The sequence below is a fragment of the Arachis hypogaea genome, chromosome 14 (assembly GCF_003086295.3).
Source record: "Arachis hypogaea cultivar Tifrunner chromosome 14, arahy.Tifrunner.gnm2.J5K5, whole genome shotgun sequence".
Classification (NCBI taxonomy): domain Eukaryota; kingdom Viridiplantae; phylum Streptophyta; class Magnoliopsida; order Fabales; family Fabaceae; genus Arachis; species Arachis hypogaea.
Window position 1 is genome coordinate 124,768,764 of NC_092049.1, and position 25,277 is coordinate 124,794,040.

Here is a 25,277-nt window from a genome sequence, read left to right on the forward strand (position 1 = left end):
GCGGCCAGAAGCTCCGATGGATCAACTATAAAAATCGCGTAGCATTAAAACCTTCTCGAAATCCAAAAAGTCAGAAACCTCAATTAAAACCCTTACCGGAAGAGTTCTCTGGCAATGGCAGCGGGGTTCTCCGGCGACAGAAACGGGCAAAAGCTTCGGCGGTGCTAACCGAGGCTTGCCGGCGGCAGAAACGGCGGCGGTAGCTCTGCGCAGTGGGTCGCGTTCCTGCACGCACCACTGGCCCGCATCTCCCACCCTCAACATCACGCGACCTCTATCTCTCCTCTGGGCTCTCTCCTCTGCGACGGGAAAGGCAGCGACAGCCCGGCTCCTCACGTGCGGCGGCCCGGCGCGGTGACGATGCGACAGAGTCTCCCTCTTCCTCTGCCTGGTTCGGCGACATCAGCAGCGGGATGGACTTGACGGAAAGCAGAACGGCGAGGCTGATCGCAGAAGGCGCGATGGCGACGGGCTTCACGGCGAGGAGCAACCGCAGCAACCCAAGCCCCGCGAAGACGGCAGCGGTTCTGGGCAGCGCAGCAACTTCTCCTCCGGCGTTTCTCCTGGACGACCGTGGCGGCGCGACCCTCTCCCTCTCGTGTTTGTTTCCTGCTCACTCATCCTCCATGATGCAAGCCCCGCCAGCGCCGTGTTTCCTCATCTCCCCTCTCCTCCGTTCGGCCAACAATGTCTCGTGGGTGTGGGTCGTGTTTCTGATTCACCCCTCCTCTGCCTCTTCTCTCAAATTCTGTTTTCTTCCTTCTTCATATGGCTGAGTGTGTGTGTTTAGGGTAGAGAGGGGCAGCAGCTGCAGCTGCGTGGGTTTGAGGGAGCTAGGGTTTTATTTTGAAACTTAGGGTTAGGGGTGATTGGGTAATTTCACATAAAATTGGGAATAATATAATAATTGAAACCCAAATTAAATCCAACACTAATTATATATAGAAAATACTATTTTCTCATCAATTTCACAAATTATTTTCAATAAAATGCCCAAATCTAAAAATTAGAAATAATATACTTAATTTCTTCATTTTCCAAAATAGCAGTAATAATATTTAAAATATTACTTATCTAATCCAAATCATATAAAATCCTTATTATTTCATAACCATCAACCTTATACTTTAAATATAGAAAATAATCCAATAATTATAAAATTGAATAATAATCATAACTTATCTCAAGTTCAATAAATCAAAACTTGCCTTAATTACCTTTAATAAAATAATTTCTGAAATTAACCATATGATTTGAGACTTGATCATAATAAGACTTTTCAAAGGTTTTGGGTCTTACATTGTGCGCACATTTAGAATACAGGCATTGCCTTTTATCATACCACACACATCTTACCTTTCCTTAATTGTTATTTCTTTGTCTACAAAGCAACCGGAGCCCACCCGCTAAAGGTGGAGCCTCAAAGCCCTTCATCCTTCGGATTGTGTGCATGCATAGAGGACCATGCATTTTTTAAGTGTGGGGGAGGATCGCTAACTTCAAGGGGGGTAAAATTTATTTTCTCAGACACTTTGCAACATTCTACTTTTTTGTTCCTTTTTCTTCAATTTTTTCCATTTTTGTTCTTATTTGCACTTGGTTTGATTTGTTTGTATATATTTCCGTAGTGCTTATAGTGTTATGGTAGTAAATATTGGCATTTGCATGGTAGAGTAAATAAGTTTTTTGTAAAACAACAAAGAATTTTCAACAAATCTCTTTTTGGACATTCCATTGATTAGATTTGAAAACGTATTTTTGAAATTGCTTGAAGTATTTTTATGGAACATAGAAAAGAGCTTGAACAAATACCAAGTGAGATTTGAGCTTAAATTGTGTGGTTGCATATTTTCAAACACAAATTTTGTTCTTGTGTGTTATAGACTCCTTTTATGATTGTGATCTTAGATTTGCTTTAGTCTATATTGTCCTATATTTGTTGTTTTGGATTGCATTTAGTATGATTGAGGCCATCTTTGTCTAGCTCACTAACCCATATGGCCAACCCTTGCATCTATCTTTGTAAACCACTTTTTGAGCCTTTAATTCCCCTTTGTTCTCATTATAAGCACATCATTCACCCTAAGTGAAAAAACCATTATGCCCATTGGTTGTATCTTTGATTAGCTTGAGTTTGTGTGTGTGTGTTAATCAAGTGTGGGGGGAATTTGTGGAAAACATTGGTAGTTAGTGTTTTGGGTGTTCATTGAAAATATTTGAAAAAGTGGGAAAATACTCATGCATTCATTACTTAGAAGCATATGCATCTCCTCTTTGTCAATATAAATAAATAAATAAAAAAGAAGAGAGAAAAAGAAAAGAAAAGAAAAAATATATATATAAATAAACAAATAAGAATAATGAAAATAAGAGATGAATATGTGGTTGAATTGAAAAGAAAATGCATGAGTGAATGTGAGAAAAGGATAAAGGGGTAGTTAGGATTGTTTTATTATGAATATAGGATGATATATAGGATTAGATGGGATGCTTGAGCTAATCAAAGATCCAATCTATTAGCCCACTTAACCATATGAATCCTACCCTTACCTAAGCCCCATTACAACCCACAAAAGTCCTCATGATATTTGCATTCATTCATCAAATATTAGTTGATTGTTAGACGACTTGCAAATCTTTGAGAAATATGATTAAAGGAGCATTGAGTGATTAAGCCCTAAACACTAAGCGGCTAGAGTGTAAACACATCTTGTGAGGGGTTCAATCGCTCAATTCTATGTTTTCATTGCTTATCTTGTATCTTCTTGCAAGTTGTTGAACTTAATTTTGGAAATTTCAAATCGAATCTTTTGGACATTGATCATATTGTTATATTTGCTTTGTCTTGGCCCTAAGTTTTTACTTTGGATTGATTGAGATTCTTTTGTTTGTTTTTACCAAACTCAATAGGAAGCATATTGTAGACATATATAGATAGCATTTAGTATAGTTGCATGCATGTAGGTAGTTGCATTAAACAAATTATTTCCCCTTCATTCATCTCCTTTGGTTGTGTTTAGCATGAGGACATGCTTGGTTTAAGTGTGAAAAAATTGATGACTCCATATTTTACAATATATTTTGATTTGATTTGAGTGAATTTCATCACATAAACCCACATTTATTCATCTAAATAGCATGCTTTTGAGATTTCCTCCTAAATTGTGCTTGAAAGTGAAAATATGCTCTTTTGTGCTTAATTTAGTCAATTTTAATTCACTTTAATTCCATTTGGTGCCTTGATATATTTGTTAAGTGATTTCAGGTTTCCAAGGCAAGTATGGGTTGAAAAAGTGAGGAAAAGAGCATGCAAAAGGGAAGAAACCATGAAGAAATGGAGTTTGGAAGTTCCAGCACCCGTGCGTAAGCACAAGTATGCGTGCGTACGCACAAGAGGGATTTGCGAGCGATGCGTACGCGTGACCCACGCGTACGCGTGGATGGATTTTTGCCAGGCGACGCATACGCGTGGCCCGAATCACATGAGCTCATTAATGCAAATCGCTGGGGCAATTTTTTGGGCCTCCAGAACCCAGTTCAACTCATTTCTGAAGCTATATGAGGCCAAAGTGAAGCTGAATGAAGGGGGCAATTAGGTTTAGTTTTTATGATGTTTTCTCTAGTTTCTAGAGAAAGAAGCTCCCCCCCCCCCTCTCTCTAGCATTAGGGTTTTTAGCTTAGTTTCCTTTTAATTTCAGCACTTTAATTCTTGTTTTAGTATAGTTTCATTTATGTTTCTATACTTTCTTGTCTTTATCTTCTTCATCTCTTTTGTTATTTTTTCTTTTATGTCAATTTTCATGTTATGAACACTTTTGTTATTTTAGTTCTAATTAATACAAATTTATGTTTTCATGTCATTTATTGCTTTCTTTAGTTGTTATTGTCATTTTCTTGCTTTTGGTATTTTAGATTTTATTTTTAATACAATTTAATATCATTTTATTTTCATGTACACCAAGTATTTGATAAAATGCTTGGCTTAGTTTTCACTTAGTTTTTCTACACTCTTGGCTTGAAATTGATTACTTTGGTAATCCTTGAGTCATTGATGTCCATTCTTATTTGATACATTAGAGTAGTTAGTTGATTTGGTTTCCATTGACTCTATGTGATCCTTAGTGTTTTCATAGGACTTATGGATTGAAATTAACTATGCATATTTGACTTATCTTCGATGTAAGGTTGACTAAGTAGGATTAACTCTTCATAATCATCATATGTTTGTGATTAATGGCTAGGATAGGTAACCTTAGCTCTCAATTACATGCCAAGAGGTTTCTTACATTTGAAGTTTCCTTTTCTTGCTTTAATTGCTTTGACTTTTATTGCTTTCCTCTTAATTCCTTGCATGTTTAGTTTTCGCACTCTTGGTTGAGAAATTGGGTGTTTGGGTGGAATTGAGTTGTGGATGTCCATTCCGCATTATGTGAGAATGGTTAATTGGTTTGGTTTCCATTAACGCTAGTCTTTCACTAAGTAACTAATGAGTTGACTAGGACTTATGGATTGAGATCAATTATGCCCTTTTGACTAATTCTCAAGTAGGATTGACTAATTGGGATTAATTCCACACAATTGCCATGTTTATGGTCCATAACTAGGATAGGAATCCTAAATTTTCCAATTCTCACCAAGAGCCCCTTTTAGCACTTAATTTCTATTTTCATTGTTTCTTATTGCTTTGACTTCAATTCCTTGCATGCTCATTTAATTTCTTGCCATTTATATTACTTGCTTCTCTTGCCATCCCATGCTCTCTTATAGCCAATGACATGACATTTCATTGCAACTCCTAGGGAAGACGACCCGGGAGTTAATTACTCTCGGTTATTTTGTATTTGATTTAATATTTGATCTTGAGAATTCATTGTTAGTTTGGACTATGCTACCAACGAATTGATTCTTATTTTGATTGATTCCTAACCGGCAATAATTCTCTCGTCACATACCTTATAAGGGTGTGGATACCTCTCCCTAGCATGACGCGTTTTGACGAGTGAGTGTGGGGAGATTTGGCTATCATCCCTATCGTCAAAGGCAAAACCGTGAGGCCTTGTGTGCCAAAGCGGACAATATCGTGCTAGCGGGTGGTCTGGGCTGTTACAGATGGTATCAGAGCCGGAGCCTGGATCGATGTGCCAGCGAGGGCACTGGGCTCCCTTGGGGGGTGGATTGTAAGGTCCCACATCGGTTGGGGAGGGGAACGAAGCATGCCTTATAAGGGTGTGGATACGTCTCCCTCGTATGACGTGTTTTGACGAGTGAGTGTAGGGGGTTTCAGCTATCATTCCTATCGTCAAAGATAAAACCGTAAGGCCTTATGTACTAAAGCGAACAATATCGTACTAGCGGGTGGTCTGGGCTGTTACATTACTCTCTATGGTGTTGGAAGCTTTTTTAGTAATGCTATTATTGTTATTATGGTGGCAATCACTTCAAAAATTGGTGAAAATGGTTTGGGAATAATCTAAATAAGGCACATTTGGATTATTTTTATTGGTTACTAGTTGAATTAAGTGTTCTTAATCTTTGTGTTTATTTATGAATTGCCAAGAGTTTTGTTTACAAAAAGGTTTTTAACCCTAATTCAGTGTAGTCAACCTGAATTAGTATCAATGTGTTTGTAATGTTGGATAGTACTGAAAAAAGGCTCATATATTTTGTAGAAAAAAATAAATAAATAAGTATTTTTATTTTATTTTTTTCTTGTGAAGACAATTAAATATTTTTTTTGTAAACCATATTAAGCATTTCCTCTGTTTCTAGTGGGGCAGAGTAAGCATTTGCCCTTCTAGAATTTTTTTTTTTTTTTATACAATAAAACATATTTTTTTTCTTATTATTTATTTTATTTGAACCCAGACTAAGATTAAAAATAAATTTTAGTCTTTAAAATAGTCATGTAAAATATAGAATTTTAGAACAAGATACAAAAAGATTAGATTATTGTTCTTTAATATTATAAAAATAGAAGAATTATTTGTCTATATATATATATATATATATATATATATATTTCCTCCTCACTATAAACTGGAGAGAGAGAAAAATATCTAAATTTTGGACTTTAAACTATCTCATTATTACATAATGAAGACTCACGCAAAACTATATTTATATGAAATTGATGATAGTTAAGCCTATTAAATAATTCCTCAATCATTCACACCTCACAATGATGTCACAAAATAGTGTTTGAAAACTATAATGAATTACAACGTTAAATTTAATAGAATAAATTGAGAAATCAAATGGAGTGGTTTATAAAATTTGAAGACCTAAATTAAGTTTTTATTCTATTTAGTGAGATATTAAATTGATGTTGAATTTTATTTATTTGTAAAACTAGATTTTATTGTAGAACAAACTAACATAAAAAATAAGATAAAAATGTATATGTAATTAATTCAGTGTGAGACTGAATTACAATTAAATTTAAAAAAATCTTTTAGGTCAAATAAAATTAAATGACTAAACTAGGTCACAGAATTAATTTTAAAAGACTCTAAAATTTAAAGGACCAAATTAAGTCTTTACAATCCTAAATATATTACTAATCGTCATTAATTTAATGACCATGTAATATACTATTATTATGATATTTTTTTCCTTAAAATATATACTTGTACAAACACATTTAAATTTAGCATTAATTAGTCATTGAAAAGTTGCTGATCCGGTATTTTGTTATTTTTATGTGATGAAAAAAATTTATTTGTTTTTCATCAATTTATATCATCAATGGATTCTGCAACCCACTTGTATCTTTTTAAGCAAAAATTATTCAATTTATGCTCTTTCGTACAAATTGAGATTGATAATATAAATAGAATTTTCTTTTTTCGATACTTGAAGATATAAATAGAATAGCTTTACATAAGATTAAGGGAAAAAGACAGATAGGTTCTTAACTTTTTAAATTTTTGACAAATACATCCCTGACAAAATTTAAATATAAAAAAATCTCTGACTTTAACAAACGGAGGACAATTTAGTCTTTCCGTCTATTTGCCTCTCATACACTAAACGGAACTGGCTGACGTGACTGAAATGGTGTCCAAGTGTCCGTTACGGTGCCACGCTGGAAGGGGAATAAAGTTCAAAGGACAAATAAGTCCTTGACATCATTTTGCAAATAAAGTTCGAAGGATAAATAGGTCATTGAGAATTTAGTTCATTATGCTTCTATATGTATCACATATTAATATCTAATTGAAATATACCTATATTATGTATTATATATTACTATCTAATTTAATAATCAAATGTGTCACATGACACTCTTATTAAAATTTAGAGAAAATATTTTTTTTCAAAATTAATAAATTCCTTTCCTAAATTCTCTCATCTACCTCTCTCCATTTTTCTATTTCTCTCTACTATTTTTACTCTATATATAATTATATTTTATATTAGTAATTTGACAAATCAAAATATGTCATCTGATATTTTTTTTACAATTAAAATATTTTAAATGTAAAAGTATACACATTAAATTATTTTTAAATTTTAGATAACGAATGTTAAAATTAATTACTAATAAAAAATTAGACTTTTCATATAAAAATAATAACTAAAAATCTTATTATTTAATTTTTTTCTGCAGATATCTTGATCTTCTTAGCCAGAGACTTTTGTCAACTTACGACTTTTTTGTAAAAGTAGTTTGATTTTATAAATCTTTTGTGTCATGCATAATTTATACTGTTAGAACAAAGTGAACTATAATTTTAAAAAAAAATTATTCTCGTAATGTTATTATGGATAAAAATATTAGTTCTAATATAATACACAAATGCACTAATCCTAACTTAATACATGAATGATGCACAAATGGACTAATGCTAATTTGATGCATAAATGAACTGATGCTAACTAATACCACTAGTATGATGAAAACTGAACTAATGTAATTTAACAAATTCTAATATAATACACAAATGCACTAAAACTGAACTAATGCAATTTAAGAAAAAAAAAGTAGACACAGAACAAGCCCAATTTCTGCAATTTTAATACAAATAATTTAAATTACAGAATACAACAACTTAACTAGATTTCAAAATACAAGCATAATTTTATAAACTAAATTCTCATAATAGAAGCATAATAGAAGTATAATAAACTAAATTCTCAAGGACCTATTTGTCCTTCGAACTTTATTTGCAAAATGACGTCAAGGACTTATTTGTCCTTCGAACTTTATTCCCCTTCCAGCGTGGCACCGTAACGGACACCTAGACACCGTTTCAGCCACGTCAGCCAGTTCCGTTTGGTGTATGAGAGGCAAATAGACGGAAGAACTAAATTGTCCTCCGTTTGTTAAAGTCGGGGACTTTTTTGTATTTAAATTTTGTTAGGGATGTATTTGTCAAAAATTTAAAAAGTCAGGGATCTATCTGTCTTTTTTCTTAAGATTAATAAAATCACAGTCTAAATAATACTACACACTGTATTGCTTAATGTGATAGTTATGGCCTAGACTAAGGGCACCACCGTGGCCAACGACGGCAGCAATATCCCCGCTGAAACCACCAAAAGGGGTAGCTGGCATGTGATGCGAAATTTATAACCACAAACTAACTGGCAAGTGCACCGAGTCGTACCAAGTAATACCTCATGTGAGTGAGGGTCGATCCCACAAGGATTGATGGATCAAGCAACAATGGTTGAGTGATTGGCTTAGTCAGACAAACAGAAAAGAGTGTTTTAGTATTCAAAAGCATTAAACAGTAATTCAGAAATTAAAACAGCAAGCAGTAAATTGATAAGAATAATATACGGAAAAACAGTTAAGACTTCAGAGATATCTATTTTCCGGATTGACTTTTCTTACTAACTATTTTAATCATGCAAGATTCAATTCATGGTAAACTATATATGACTAAGCCCTAATTTCTTAGACCTTCTTAGTCTACTCTAATTTTCATCAACTGCCAATTCCTTGGTCACTTAATTCTAATTAGAGGATGAAGTTCAATTCTAGTTTATGTGCCACAGAAACTCTAATTACCCAAATATAAAAGGATTATATGTCACGTGTCCCGTTAAGTCCAGATAATTAGAAGTTTAGGAGAAATTGTTTTCAAGCTGTTGTTCAAGTAAAGAGCTTTTCCAAGTTATACAAGAACTCAATTAGAACAAGGGTCATACTTCAGTTCCACCCAAATTCATAAGATAAAGAACGAAAATAATTCTTGAAATAGAAATCAATACATGAATTAAAATAGAAAAATAATAGTATCAATCCATACAATAGATAGAGCTCCTAACCTTAACAATGAAGGTTTAGTTGCTCATGGTTCAGAGAGAAAATAAGGATTCTGGTAAATTGTAAATTGCGGAATGAGGTTCAAGAGAAGAGAGAGCCCGAAGGGCTGATTCTTTTCCCTTTTATATCTAATAATAATTAATGTAAAATATATTTCCTAAAACTAAAATAATATCTTTTCCTATTTTAAAATAAAATATAAATTTAATCAAAATTAATTTGTTTTCATGCGCAGCTTGTATGAAAGCCTGGGGACCACTTTGATATTGAGGATCCACGTTGAACTTGGCTTTTTCCAAGTTCAGTGTGGAGAAGGCAGTGTGGTTTTTAGCATGTCCCCTTGAGTCCACGCTCAACTTGGCTTTTCCCAAGTTCAGCGTGGGATGTGGCGTGTGCTTCCCTGGGAGCTTTCAAGTTCCACGCTGAACTTGGCAGGGGCCAAGTTCAACGTGGAGGAGACAGAGGTTGCTGGAGAAGAAGTGTGCATTATTATATATCGTTGGAAAGCCCTATAAGTTAGCTTTCTAACGCCGCTAGAATCACGTCAATTGGATCTCTGTAACTCGAGTTATTCCTATTTGAGTGCAAGGAGGTCAGGATTAACAGCATCATTCGCTTTCTTTCTTTTCTGCTACAAAACTCCGTCAAATCCATCTGAATGCTACCTGAAATAAATAGAATTGTGCATAACTCAAAGTAGCACCCATAGTGGCCAAAAGATATTTAAATTTTGATTAAACTTAACAATTCAAATGCAAATTCACAAGGAAAAGATAGATAAGATGCTCACGCATCAGCATGCTGCCATCTTCATCACATGTGAGCTTTTCTTTTCTTCTTTTTTCTTTAAAAAACTTGTATTTAATTATTTGTATTTGGAGACAAAAATATAAAGACTCAAAGATAGAGAAATACAATGATATTTTTTTTCTCTCTTAGGAATAATAAAAATTAGACTCTAAATTTTTTAGTAATAAAGTGATATCATTTCATAAAATTAGTATTTTTTAAAAATTTAAATTAATAAAAATTATAAATTATTATATTTTTAATAATTATACATAGTAGAAATATAATTATTTATATATTTTACATAATTAAAAAATGTATAAAAAATATAACTATTTATATTTTTTATTATTTTAAACTTTTAGAATAAATAATTTTATGGGTATTTGTAGTATGGATAGGTGTGAAATTTGTGGAGTGATTTATTTCGATGGGTTTGTCGTCTGCAAATTTGATAACATACATAGCAAAAGAGCTTAAAAAGTCAGTAGTAGATGCAACAAAGAATGTGAACACATAGATTGAGTTTTCCTCCCTCTTCCCTTTACTTGGTGGCTTTCTCGCCGATTTTTATTTCGGCCGCTTCAATACCATCGTTATCTCCTCCTTCAATTTCTTTATTGTACGTATTTTCGTTTTATCTTTTAAGAGAGTCCTTAATTTTTTTTTATTATTCGTCAATCTTTTAAATTTTAAAATTATTATGTTGCACACTAAAAATTAGTTATTATATATTTAATTTATATATAATTATATATAATTTAATTTATTTTTAATATATATTTTATACTAATAATTAATTTTAATATACATCTAAGTATGATTATTCAAATTTCCATCGCCTTTTAAGATAATTATGGTTTCATCATTACCATAATAACATGATTCACTTCAAATATTCTTGCGCAATTCTAGACACAAAACGAGATGTAGCATAGGATCATGTAACAAATTATCAATAATAATAATAATAATAATAATAATAATAATAATAAAGAGATGAAAGAAAGATAATAATCCATGCATAAATTTCTTAAAAATCAAATAAATTCAAGGTAACATTTAATGAATAATATCTTCACAATTTAGTTTTTTACATACGATTAATAATATGTTATTTTGTACAAAAAAAAAAAGTCAAAAACACGTCAAGAATTAAATTTGTTTCTTTTAATTCAAAATGTAATAATAAATACCATAAAACAAATTATATTTTTTAGTAAGAAAAATAATTGTATTTTGTTCGGTTCATCGGGTTACCGGACGGTTCAGATGTGAAGATGGGTCCTGCCTTGGTCTGAGTCCTGGGAACGGATAGTTCGAGCTGACGACCTTGCGAGCACTTGATGCGTTGAGGGGGGTGCCACCTGCAAAGACCCTCCGACGCCCAAGTCAGTGTGGTGAGCAGGTGAAAAAAAGTAGAAAGTTGTAGTGACGTACCTTTGGGGAGGGGTAGGACCCTCCCATATATACCGTCTCAGAGGTGGGCCCCTCATGGTCAGAGACCCACCTTCCGCGAAGTTTCCCCTAGCTATCACCAGGCGAGCTGGCTCCTGTGGGATGCTCGGGTCAAGGTCCGGGTGCAGGGCGCCCCGCAGAGCGGTTGCCCGGATCCGAAGGTGCGGTGATATCGGCCAGATGGGCTGGGCCGCAACAGTGCTCCCAACGCGCCAGTTGGGGCCGCGAGTGCCGTAGGTGGTGCGTTCTGCTCCTCTTCACATGAGGTGTCGGTTGGTTGACTGATCGTGACAGGGGCGCGTTTCCTGGGCGCGTGGGCTTGTTCGTTGCAGGGGTGCTCCGCTTCTCGCCTCGTTTCTCGCGCCGAGCATTAAATGCTCATAATGGGAAATTCAAAACCTCGCGCGCAATGACTGTTTTACCCCTGTCTTTCGCGCCTCTTCATGCATCAGTTATCCCCTCAGTTTCCTTTATTCATCATTTGGTTTTCATTTTGCTACCATCGCATCCCCTCATCACTCTCCTTGCTGGTTCCAATTTGCCGCTGCAGTCTCCCTTTCTCTCTCCAGCCTTTTTAATCCTTTCGGCTCCTTCGTTCCAACGCAATTATCCAGGTATGTTTCATTTCCTCTTCTTCATCTTGTTTAGTTTTTCTTTGTAATTGTGCCATTTCCGTGCGTGTGTGTTGTTCTTCTAAGCTGGATTGCGTAGTAGATACTATTAGCGTTAGGTAGATGTATTAGGGGGTTACCATTCTAGGGTGTTGGTCTTTTAGGCTTTGTCTTGCGTAGGCTCAAGTTTAGCTAAATTGTTAGTTTTTGATCGGTAGACTGTAGCTTTCTGGTTATGGTGCCGATCTCCCGATCTCTTAGTCTAACCGGGTGGTGCCCCCACTGTAGGTATGGCCCAGCGTCATGTTGCACGGGCACCAGCTGCGAGAGCAGCTTACGACCGGTACGCCTAGGTGACTTCGGATGTGAAGGATTCTCCCAATCAAACGGATCTAGAGGAGCTCACTGAGTTCCGGCAAGCTGAGTACCTGTGTGGTGGGACTGACGAGGAGTCCCATTACGAGGTCTTTGTCCCCGCCCCACATGAGCGGATTTATCAAATAAACCTGCACCACCCCTGAGTTGCCGACTGGATCTGGTTCTATAAGGTAATGTTTACTCAAGTGGGAGTTTGCATTCCCTTCTCTCCCTTTCAAATGGCGCTACTCAATTGGTGTGACGTGGCGTTGTCCCAGTTGCATCCGAACAGTTGGGCTTCGATCTGCGTCTTCGAGATGGTTTGTGAGTACTTGGAGTTGCCGGTCTCCGTTGAGGTTTTCTTGTTTTTTTTTTTACTTTGACGAATCCCTCTAAAGAGGGGAAGGCGAAGAAAGGCTTCATGTCTTTCTGATCTGCCAAGGGTCGGAGGATTTTTGGGTTGTTTGAGGACTCCTACCATGGGTTCAAAGATAGGTATTTCAAAGTTCGCCCTTTAGAGGGTCATCACCCATTTTGGCTGACGCTGGAGTGGGTGCGTCGCATCCCGACCTATTGGAGTTTTGGGGCAGGGGCGAACGCTTTTATTAAAGTCACATATAAAGGGCTATCTCCAGAGAATAAACGGGTTGCCGACGTGTTGTTAGCAGTGTTTGGGAAGAATAATGTTAACCCCCATCTTCTCATGGGTGACCAAAATGTATCTAGGAATTATATACGTGAGTTTCCCTTCTCTTCTTCTTTTTTTTTTAGCTAACGAGCTTTCGTGCTCTTTACCAGTGTCGATGGCTGGCGAGCAAGTTGGTCTTGAAGCTTTATTTAACACCTTTCTCAATAACGACATCGAGGAGGAGACGGCTTCTGACCACCAAGCCGCAGATAATCAAGAGAATCCTCCTCAGGATACCGCAAGCGCTGGGGCTCAGTCCCAACCTTCTCATGGTGAGGTAATCGGTACTAGTGGTGGACCGAAACCTCAGCCAGAGATCGAGGTTGAGAACCCGGATGTGATAATAGTGGATAATCCCAGGAAAAGGAAACCGTCTTCTAGCCCGGAGGGAGCTCTTACCGTGATGGAGAAGAATTTTGATACCGGAAACTTTATCGATTCCCAATTGCTCCCGGGCACAGAGGACTTCCTCCATGGTGGGGATCTTCCGGGGTAGGCAAGATGGATGTATCGCACGTTGCTCCGGGGAGCCGCGATAGCAAGGAAGGCGGAGTTTACCCTGGCGGGAACGTATTCTTTGCAGAATAGACTTGAATCTTCTGTTGAAGCAAATAACAAGTACAAGGCCGAGGTGGAGTTACTTCGGAAGCAATTGGCAACTGCTCAGGAGCTGCTGGCTACTGCTACGGAGAAGGTTAAGACTTCTGATGTCGCCGTTGCCCGGCTTACCGAGAGGGAGATGACCATGGAGAGTCAGCTCAACTCCGCTCAGGGCAAGGTAAAAGAGGTCGAAAAGGAGCATGATGAGGCCCTGGCCTCGGCAACTGCGGCTAAGAATGAGGCGACCGAACTGATGAGAAAGTACAAAGAGACTGTCAAGCAAGGGAAGAGCGCCATCTTGATGACTGAGGAGGCCCTCAAGGCTCAGGTGAAGCTGTTGGCTCCCGACTTCGACACCTCAGCTGTTAGCGTCTTCAAAACCATCAAGGATGGAAAAATTGTCGACATCCCGAAGAAGTGATTTGGTCTTGCCTTTGAACTTCGTTTTTTGTAATATATAGATTTTATATACTTTTGGCTAGTTGACTGCCGTTTAGTGTATTAAGATAGTTGTGGTGAACTTGGTTGCCGTTTTTGGCATATATGTAATTAATGACTTGTCTATCGTCAATGTCTCTTACCGTTTTATTGGTCGCTAAGCGCATCGTTTGGTAGTCGTAGGAGTCGCCTGATTGTTTTTTAATGTTCTAGGTTATTGGGGTGATCAATCCCGGTTTTCCGTTTTGATAAATTTCGAAAAATCAACGACGTATGATAAATCTGAATAACGTAAACACGGGGCGAAGATAGTATAGGCAACAATTAAAGATGACATAAACAAGCTTATAACTAAAGGTAGCATAAACAATTATCGTAAGTCTAATGATCTCACATACAGTAATGCAAATCTTACTGGTGTGGTTAAACTGGTAGGAATCTTACTCATATGGCGTGCCTCAGCTGCTAGGGGTAGAATCTCTTTAGGTTAACCACGTTCCATGTCTTGGGTATTTCTTTGTCGTCCAGCCGTTCTAATTTATACGCGCCGCTGCCGAGCACTTCCTTAACCCTATAAGGGCCTTCCCAGTTTGCCGCCAGTTTTCCTTGCCCTGTCGTCGGCGGCCCAACATCGTTGCGTCTTAAGACCAAGTCGTCCTATTCGAACTCTCTTTTGAGCACCTTGGCATTGTAGCACAGGGCCATTCTTTGTTTTAGCGCCATCTCTGATAGATGGGTCATCTCCCTTGCTTCATCCACCAAGTCCTTTTCCACGGCCTCTTTGACTACCCCTAAGAGTAGTCGTGGGCTCAGCTCCCCGACTTCCACGGGTATTATTGCCTCTACCCCATACGTGAGTCGGAAGGGCGTTTCCCCGGTGGCGGATTGTTGGGTTGTGCGGTAAGACCAGAGAACCGAGGCCAGTTCATCCGCCCACGCTCCCTTCTTCTGGTCGAGTCGCTTCTTGAGGCCCTGCAGGATGATCTTGTTCGCAGCCTCCACTTATCCATTGGTCTGGGGATGCTCTACTGACAAAAACTTTTGTTTTACCCCCAAACTGGCAAGGAATTCTCCAAATTTTTTATCGGCGAACTGCGTCCCGTTGTCCGAGATGATAGCTTCTGAGATGCCGAATCTTGCTATTATCTGTCTCCATATAAACTTTCGACAGTTCGTTGAGGATATGCTGGCCAGTGGCTCTGCCTCTATCCACTTTGTATAGTAGTCAATCGCCAGTATCAGGTACTTGACTTGTCCTGGCCCGACTGGGAAGGGTCCTAATAGGTCAATTCCCCATTGTGAGAAAGGTCGGGAAGTCGTGAAGAAGCTGAGTTTGGTTGCTGGCACTTTGTGAAAGCTAGAATTTTTCTGGCATCTCTTGCACCTTCTTATGAATTCCTTAGAATCTGCCATCATGGAGGGCCAGTAGTACCCGGCTCTGATGAGCTTCCTAGCTAAGGCCTTCCCTCCGATGTGGTGACTGCAGCATTCTTCATGGACTTCCCAGAGGACATACTCCATTTGGTTGGGGTGCAGGCATTTCAGCAGGGGTTGGCTAAGCCCCTTCTTAAACAACTGGCCCTGTATGATTGCATACTTGGCCGCTTCTCGTCTTATTGTTTTGGCCACCTTCTCGTCACTGGGGAGCTCGACTTTTTCCAGGAAGTCGATGATCGGGTCCATCCAAGAGGGTTCTGACTGGGTCAGCTATAGGACCACTGCTGGTTCTTTTATCAAACCTTGAATCAGAGATCGGTTGCCAGTCCCTGGTTTTGTGCTCGCTAGCTTGGACAGGAGATCCGCCCGTGTTTTCCGTTCTCTCGAAACGTGCTGGATCGTGACCTCCTCGAATTGCTTGCTCAATTCTTTGACTTTCCCCAGATACTTCGGTAACAGTGAGTCTCTGGCCTGGTAGGTCCCATTAATCTGGGAAGTTATGACCTGTGAGTCGTTGCACATCTCCACTCTGGTCGCTCCGACCTCTCTTGCCAGCGCTAGGCCTCCCAGTAAGGCTTCATACTCTGCTTGATTGTTAGAGACCGGGAAATCGAATTTGATGGGCTGCTCATATACAACTCCAGTCGGGTTCTCCAAGATGATTCCTGCCCCTCCGAACGTTTGGTTAGATGCTCCGTCAACATGAAGCTTCCACCGTGTGTTCGGGGTCCCGGCGGGGTCTCCTGTCACTTCTACCAGGAAGTCAGCCATGGCTTGAGCCTTGATCGCGTGCCTGGGTTCATACTGTAAGTCATACTAGGAGAGCTCAATAGCTCAAGTCATCATTCTACCTACCAGGTCGGGTTTCTACAGTACTTGTCGGATTGCCTGATCCGTTCTGACGATTACTTGGTGTCCTTGAAAGTACTGCCGCAACCTGCGCGACGATGTCAGGAGCGCATATGCCACTTTCTCCAGCTTGCTATACCTTAGCTCCGCTCCTTGTAGTGCTTTACTCACAAAATATATTGGCTGCTGGGTTTTCCCCTCTTCTCGCACCAAGACCGCCGCCAAGGCCTCGTCGGTTACTGCCAGATACAAGTACAGCGCTTCTCTGTTCTTAGGCCTCGCTAGAACAGGTGGCGCCGAGATTATCTCTTTGAATTGTTTGAAAGCCTCTTCACATTTCGGTGTCCACTCAAACACGATCCCCTTCTTCATTAGGTTAAAGAAAGGTAGAGCTTTAGCCGCCGACGCGCCGAGGAAACGGGACAGTGCGGTGAGTCTACCTGCTAACCTTTGGTCATCTTTTACACTTCCCCGGCTCTTCATCTGTAGGATTGCCTCACACTTTTTCGGGTTGGCCTCCACCCCTCGTTGCGTTATCATCAACCCTAGGAATTTTCCGACTTCGACAGCGAAGGCACACTTCAGCGGATTGAGCCTCATTCCGTGTTGGCGAAGAGACGCGAAGACGCTTTCTAAGTCACTTTAGAGGGCCTCGGGCCTGGCGGTCTTGACCAAGATATCATCCACGTATACCTCTACCGTCTTGCCGATGAGGTCCCTGAAGGCCTTGTTCATCAGCCTTTGGTATGTGGCCCCCGCATTCTTCAGCCCGAACGGCATCACCTTGTAGCAGTATGTCCCTCCTGGCGTTATGAACGCCGTTTTCTCTTCATCTGGCCGGTGCATCGGTATCTGATTGTACCCAGAATAGGCATCCATGAAGCTCAGATACCGGTAACCTGCCGCCGCGTCAACAAGAACGTCGATGTTGGGTAAGGGGAAGGAATCCTTGGGACATGCCTTGTTGAGGTCGGAGTAATCTACGCACATTCTCCATTTTCCATTGGTTTTTTTAACGAGGACCACATTTGCCAACCACGTTGAATAGTCCAGTTCCTGGATGAAGCCCGCTTCCAGTAGGCTGGCCGTCTGTTTGGCCACCTCTTCCACCCTTTCTTGGGACATCTTTCTCCTCCTTTGAGCTACTGGCTCGCCTCCAGCCTCACGGCCAGCTGGTGCGACATGAATTGAGGGCTATACCCGGCATGTCAGCCGGAGTCCAGGCGAACAAGTCGCCGTTGGCTCTGATCATTTCTATCAGGGGTTCTTTCCAGTCATGGGGTAGATTCCTGTTCACAAAGGTAAACTCGTCCTCTGAGTCGCCGACCCTAAATTTTTCAAGATCTCCCTCTGGTTCCGGCCTAGGTTTGTCATCAACCCTGGCGTCCAGGTTGGCAAGGAAGACACCGGATGCTTCTTTAGATTTCTTCCTCAGGGAGAGGCTGGCGTTGTCGCATGCGACTGCCATCTCCAGGTCACCCCTGATGGTCCCCACTGATCCATTATCAGCTACAAACTTCATTACCAATAACTTGGTGCAAATCACCGCCCCAAAGTCGTTGATGGTTTTTCTTCCTAGGATGAGGTTGTAGGCCGTGGAGTCCCTTAAGACAACGAACTCCGCCATTAGCGACTTCTTCCACCTGCCTCCGCCAATGGAGACCGGGAGGAAAACTACACCATCTAGCTTGATGAAGTTATCGCCTAGGCCTACCACGCCGTGTTGATGACCCTTCAAGTCGGTATCCCGTAGGCGCAGGGCATCAAATACATTGCGGAATATGATATTGGAGTCGGCTCCCGTGTCCACCAGGATCCGTTTTACTAGGCCGTTGCCCACCCGGGCCGTGATCACCATTGGTGGGTTCTCTTCCACCTCATCAAACCATTGATCTTCGGGGCCGAAGGATATCGAGGGTACCCGCCGGGAGGTCGGTGCGGGGCCAGAGGTCATAGCCAAGACCTTGGCGTCCTTCTTGCTAGCCGATTTCGATCTGAGAGGGACGTCTCTCCCAATCACCACGTTTACCACCATGAGACCGCGCTCGTTATCCTCTTCGGGTTCCCGTCTTTGTCTTACGGCACAGCTTTTGTCCTCTACTGACCGGTCCCTCCTCCTTGGTTCCCTTATAAGGTGGGAGAACTCAGCTAACTTTCCTTCTCGAATGGCCTGCTCCAGGGTGTCTTTCAGGTCAAAATAGTCTTGGGTTTTGTGGCCATAACCCTTGTGATAATCGCAATAGAGGTTCTGGTTTCCTCCTGTCCTGTACTTGAGTTGTCGGGGCTTCGACAAGATGTCCTTGTTGGCGATCTGCTGATAGACCTTGACGATTGGAGCCGCCAGGGGAGTGTAGTTGGTGAACTTCCCAACACGGGGGAAGGGTTTTGAGGTCTTGGCCAATACCCCGTCTCTGGAGTGTTCCTTGGCCCTTTCCCCACCACCCGGTGGGTGGGCATTAGAGTATGCGTGCTGCCGTTTATTAGCTGCCATGACCCGACTCACTTCTTCATCATTGATGTATTCTCTAGCCACACTCTGAATCTCTTGCATCATCCAGACAGGCTTGGTGGTAAGTTGTTTTCTGAAATACTCATTTAGCAGCCCGTTGGTTAGGCACAAACTGGCCACTGAATCGGTTAGGCCGTCAATTTCCAGGCACTCGTCATTGAATCTGTCCAGGTACTTCCTAGTTGGCTCGCCGGCTCGTTGATTTACCCCTAGCAGATTAATCGGGTGTTTCACTTTTGCGATAGGCGTGGTGAACTGGACCAGGAAGGCGCGGCTGATATCGGCGAACGCGGTTATGGAGCCCTGGGGGAGGGCGTTAAACCATCGGATCACTGGTCCAGCCAGGGTTACCGGGAAAGGGCGGCACCTTACTTCATCGGCTACCCCTTCCAGGTTCATCCTGGCCTCGAATGCTATTAGGTGTTCCTGGGGATCCTGGGTACCATCATACCTCATGTCAGTCGGCTTGTCGAAGTGCTTTGGCAGCCGAACTCCAAGGACCGAGTGGTGGAAGGGGGTCGCCCCCATGATCACTGGTTGCCGGATTCGTCTCGGTCTTCCCCTACTGCGCTCCCTGTTAGGCCGGCTTCTCCTTGCCCCTTCCGCGTGATGTTTTTGTTGTGGTCGGCTCCTTCTTCTTCGTTCCCTGCCGGCCTTCCAGTCTTCGTCTTCGGTATCTATTGTCGGTGACCGGGTATAGACCAGGGGATCTCGTCGCCTCCTTGGTACCTCTCTGCTTTCCAAGCTTTCTGATTCTGACCGGGGGGTCGGGGTGCGCCTAGAGTGACTTCCTCAGAGACTCCTCTCTCCTCTGACGACTTTTACGGTTGGCCACTTCTCACTCCAGGTTTTGCACCCTATGGCGCAGCTCTTGTATTATTCTGGCGCTATCACTGTCTGTTCCTCTAAAGGGGCGTCCCTCAGGTCGCCGCGGGGGGGACCTGGTGCCCTCACGAGTGGTGGCTCCAGCAGCTACCCTACTGCTTCTGAGATCTACTCCTTCCCCTCCATGCCCGGCTCCGGCGTCAGCCCCATTAGGAACCAGAACAAAATCCATAGGTCCCTACAGACGGCGCCAATGTTCGGTTCGTCGGGTTACCGGACGGTTCAGATGTGAAGATGGGTCCTGCCTTGGTCTGAGTCCTGGGAATGGATAGTTCGAGCTGACGACCTTGCGAGCACTTGATGCGTTGAGGGGGGTGCCACCTGCAAAGACCCTCCGACGCCCAAGTCAGTGTGGTGAGCAGGTGGAAAAAAGTGAAAAGTTGTAGTGACGTACCTTTGGGGAGGGGTAGGACCCTCCCCATATATACCGTGTCAGAGGTGGGCCCCTCATGGTCAGAGACCCACCTTCCGCAAAGTTTCCTTCTACTAGCCGTCACCAGGCGAGCTGGCTCCTACGGGATGTTCAGGTCAAGGTCCGGGTGTGGAGCACCCCGCAAAGCGGTTGCCCGGATCCGAAGGTGCAGTGATATCGACCAGATGGGCTGGGCCGCAACATATTTATTATATAAATAAATACATTAAATACTATTTAAAAATAATAGATAATAAATTGCAATGGTAGGTAATATTTTTCTTATAAAAGAAAAATATTATTATAGCATATTATAATAATGTTCAACGATATACCGAACGTGGTCAAAAACATATATTAATATAAAATACTAATATTATCTAGAAACTAAATTCTTGACAGATACACACACAAAATATATTATATCGATACATTTAATTGAATTACGAATTTGTTAAAAAAGTTAAATTTAATATAAAATATTTTTATTAAATTTTTATTTGTTTATTATAGTAAAAAAAATAAATATATTTTTGAATACGAAAAATTGATGAATTTAGTATAAAATACATTGTATATGTTTTTTTTTTTTGAAAGATTAGTGAATATAAAAAATATTTATTTTTATTAACATATCAATACGTAATAAAACTTAAATCAAATTAATAAAATATAATAATATATTAGATATCAAACATTTTTGATACTCGTATAAAAATACAATTGTTATTAGTTAATTATGTATTTAAATTTTATTTTAGTTAACGCTTAACAAAGCAAAGTAAATGTGTGTATGTTGGATGTTAAAAAAAATACCAATGACAAGACAAGACAGTATCTAATATAAAGAGTGTATAGTAGCATAATTGAGAAAAATATATAAATACTATTTCTATATCAAAATTAGTTATTAATGTAAGGATTAATTATTTTGTTGGTCTTTATAATTTTATCAAATTTTTAATTAAGTTTTTTTTTTTAATTAAGTCCTTATATCATATCAGATTTTGTAGCTAAGTCTCTACTGTAAAAAAAAATGTTAAAATTAATGAAATATTCTATTAAACTATATAGAATATTCAGTCAAGTATTAGGCATATTCGTTTTGCTTAACAGAATATTCCGTTAATTCTAACATTTTTATCACAATAGAGACTTAATTATAAAACCTGATATGGTATAAAGACTCAATCAATCGAAAAAAAAGTATAAGAACCTAATTGAAAATTCAGTGAAACTATGGGATTGACAGAATAATTAAACCTTAATATAATTGTGTATAAACTATGAATACATATATTATTAATTTATTTTTAATGTATATTTGTATTTCAATATATATTTTATATTAATAACTAATTTTAGTGACTGAATTTAATATATACCTAACATGATTGATATCATAAATATCACATATATATGCATGGATGCAGGGCATGATTTTGTTAACAGTCTTAACACTATCAGTGTCAGTAATGAAGCATGAGGCCCTGTTCTTCATATCTCTTTATGTCTTGTCCGTCGGCGACGGCGGCCACAAGCCATGTGTTCAAACCTTTGCTGCTGATCAGTTTGATGAAGAAACAGAAGATCAAAGAAATGCAAAGACTTCATTCTTCAATTGGTGGCATTTGGTCATAGTTGTTGCATGCATTTCCTCCGTTTTCTTCATGGTTTATTTGCAGGACAATTTTGGATGGACTTTGGGCATTGGGCTCCTACCTGGGATGTGGGCCATAGCAATAGTATTCTTCTTCCTTGGAATGAAAAGGTACAAAAAAGAAGGCCCAAAATTTAAAATATTTTATTATTGATAACCTTATCATGTGTTTTAAAGAAACATATTAGCTAAACTTTTTTTTTTATTATCATCTTCTTTTAGGTAACAGCAACAATCGTAATTGTAGTAATTGCAATAGTAATTATATTGTTTTGAGAGTGAAATTTGCAAAAAATAATAAGAGAAATAAAAAATAATAATAAATAAAAAGTGATATTAAAAAAAATGTAACTAAAGACAAAAATAAAACGAAATAAAATATTTTTAAAAAAAATCAAACTTAAAAAAAAACTTAAATCTTATTTCATAGGAAATAAAATATATAGTAATATTGCAATAATGTACTCTTTTTGAAATAGCTCTAATATGACTATATATCCAATTGTGAAAATTCAAGTGCAGTCGATTTCACGTGAAGTTGATATCTAAGAGCTATTAAATGATTTGACTGATTTGACTAAATTTTCATCTAACAGCTTTCAACTATCAACTTCACATGAAGTTGACTGTACCTAAGTTTTTACCATATCCAATGTGTATTATTAGAGTTGGTATGAACAAATATGATTTGTAGGTTTTCTTTTTTTTTTTTTCTTTTATTGACAGATTTTTGGACAAGGCAATGATCATTGATGAGCATGATGTTGCCAAGAACACAAGAGATCCATGGAGGTTGTGCACATTAAATCAAGTTGAAGAAGTGAAGCTTGTCCTTCGTTTAATTCCTATATGGCTAAGTTGTTTGATGTTCGTAGTTGTAATGTCAACTAGGAACATTTTTTGTGAAGCAAGGTAGCACAATGAACCGTTCCATCGGACCAAACTTTTAAATTCCTCCGGCATCACTTCAAGGCGTTGTCGGAGTTATAATTCTTTTTGCCGTCGCATTTTACGACCGAGTCTTCGTTCCAATTGTCCGGAAATTCACCGGACATCAATCCAGCATAACGGTTTTACAAAGGATTGGAATTGGTCTTTTTTGTTCCACACTTTGTATGGTTGTCTTGGCACTCGTGGAGAGCAAAAGAGTAAATACGGCTAACAAACACAAGAATAATTATAATACTATTGAAGGCTTTTCACCGATGAGTATATGGTGGTTACTAACTCAATATGCTATTCTCGGCGTCACCGATGCGTTTGCGGTGGTTCGACTTCAAGAATTGTTCTATACTCAAATGTCGGAGGCGATGAGAAGCGCCGGCGCCGCTGGGTTTTTAAGCATTTTAGGGGTTGGAAATTTTGTTGGCAATGCTATTATTGATATTGTGGTGGAAATAACTTCAAAAAGAGGGGGGAAATGGTTGGTGGGAAACAATTTGAATAAGGCACACCTTGATTACTTTTATTGGGTGTTGGATGGGTTAAGTGCTCTAAGCTTAGGTGTTTATTTATTGGTCTCTAGTAGTTTTATCTACAAAAAGGTGCATGTGTAAGATCAGTAATGGTGTTTGGCTTTTGTTATTTAGATGAGTTATTAGGACATTTAAGAGTGTCGAATATAGGAGCAATTTGAGTTAATAGGTTAAGTATATTAATTAATTATAATAAGGAATTGAAATATAAGTCTTCTATTATTTAATATATGAAATTTGTGTTATATATTAATTTTGTATTATATAAGTTATAAAAGCTTTCATCTTTTCATTACTATAAATATATATTTATCCTTTTTGTTTATGAAGTGAAATTGATTTAAATATAATATAAGTTTTGTATTTATTTTTTAGGTTCTCTTAGGAGTAGTAAAAGATCTAGTTTATATTTTTATAACTAAGATGGATTTATAACTATTTTTATCATATTGAAATTGTTAACCTCACTAATATTAATGAATCGATCTAGATTATGTCGATATAGTAGAGTTGTTAATATCGTCAAAATTAGTAACTCAAATGACGTTTCGGCGTCCGTATCAGAATATTGAAAAAAAAAATCATTCAATTTAATTCAAGGTATGAGAACTAGAAGCCCTATCCTCATTATCATCATCAATTGTGATTTAGAATTGTCCATTACTCCTACTTAGTCAACCTCTAGATATGAAGGTAAGTCAAGTGGATAAATCAGACTAAATCCTCTAAGTCCTATTCAACTCATAAGGAAAGACTAGAGTTAGTGGAATTCAAATCAACTAGCAACTTTCAATTATCAATCAACAAAAGAGTTTGATAACTCAACAGTCTCTAATTACTCAACCAAAGCCTAGAGGAGAAAAATCTACTCTATCATCCTTCCAAGCATTTTGACAAACACTTAGAAGGCATAAAAGGAAAGTAAAATCAAATTACAAGAGATATAAATCTACAACTACTAATTGCAAGGAAATTAACAACAATAAAGCAAATCAACAATAAAAGAAATCAAACATAAAATTACATTAAAGGAAAATAGAAGAGCATGAGTGCATCAACATAAAAGTAAAGAATTACAAGAACTAAATCACTAATCTAAGAAAGAGAAGGTAGCGGAACAAGAATTTATAAAGGAAAAGTAAATCAAAGCATGAAATTAACCTAGATCTAAAAAATCCTAATCTAACCTAATCATAATTCAAGAGAGAAGAGAGAGCTTCTCTCTCTCTCTCTAAAAACTAACTAAAGCATTCCCTCCAAATTCAATTATGACTTCCCTCCCTTTTGACTCCTCTTGATTTCTGCATATAATAGGCTCAGAATTGAGTTGGATTTGGGCCTAGGAAGCCCAGAATTCGCCCCCAGCGGTTTCACTTTAATGAAGTCACGTGCGAGCGTCGACGCATACGCGTGGGTACGCGTCACTTGGCAATTTGCTTTCCACGCGTACGCGTCATGTACGCGTACGCGTCGCCTGGCGACCTCACATTCCACGCGTGCGCGTCGATGAATGCATCCCAAATCCTTATTTTCCATGATTTCTCCACTTTGCATGCTTTCCTCTTCACTCCTTTGATCCATTCCTAACCTTTTCAACCTGAAATCACTAACAAACACATCAACGCATCTAGTAAAATCAAAGGTAAATTAAAATTAAACAATTAAGGACCGAAAAAACATGTTTTCACACTTAAACTCAAATTAAGGAGAATATACAAAACCATGCTATTTGGTGAATAAATGGGGGAAAAGGGTGATAAAATCCCCTAAATTAAGCATAGAATGCACCACCAAATAGTAGCGCATCAAATCTCCCCACACTTAAACCAAACATG

At 38.9% G+C, this 25,277-nt stretch overlaps 2 pseudogenes; both read left to right on the forward strand.

Moving 5' to 3' along the window:
• LOC140178711 (protein NRT1/ PTR FAMILY 5.4-like) overlaps positions 1-5,599 on the forward strand; it is a 47,889-nt pseudogene extending 42,290 nt beyond the window's left edge.
• A 4,894-nt stretch (positions 5,600-10,493) lies between these two features.
• Positions 10,494-23,523, forward strand: LOC112743123 (protein NRT1/ PTR FAMILY 5.4-like; annotated as a pseudogene).
• Positions 23,524-25,277: the final 1,754 nt, after the last annotated feature.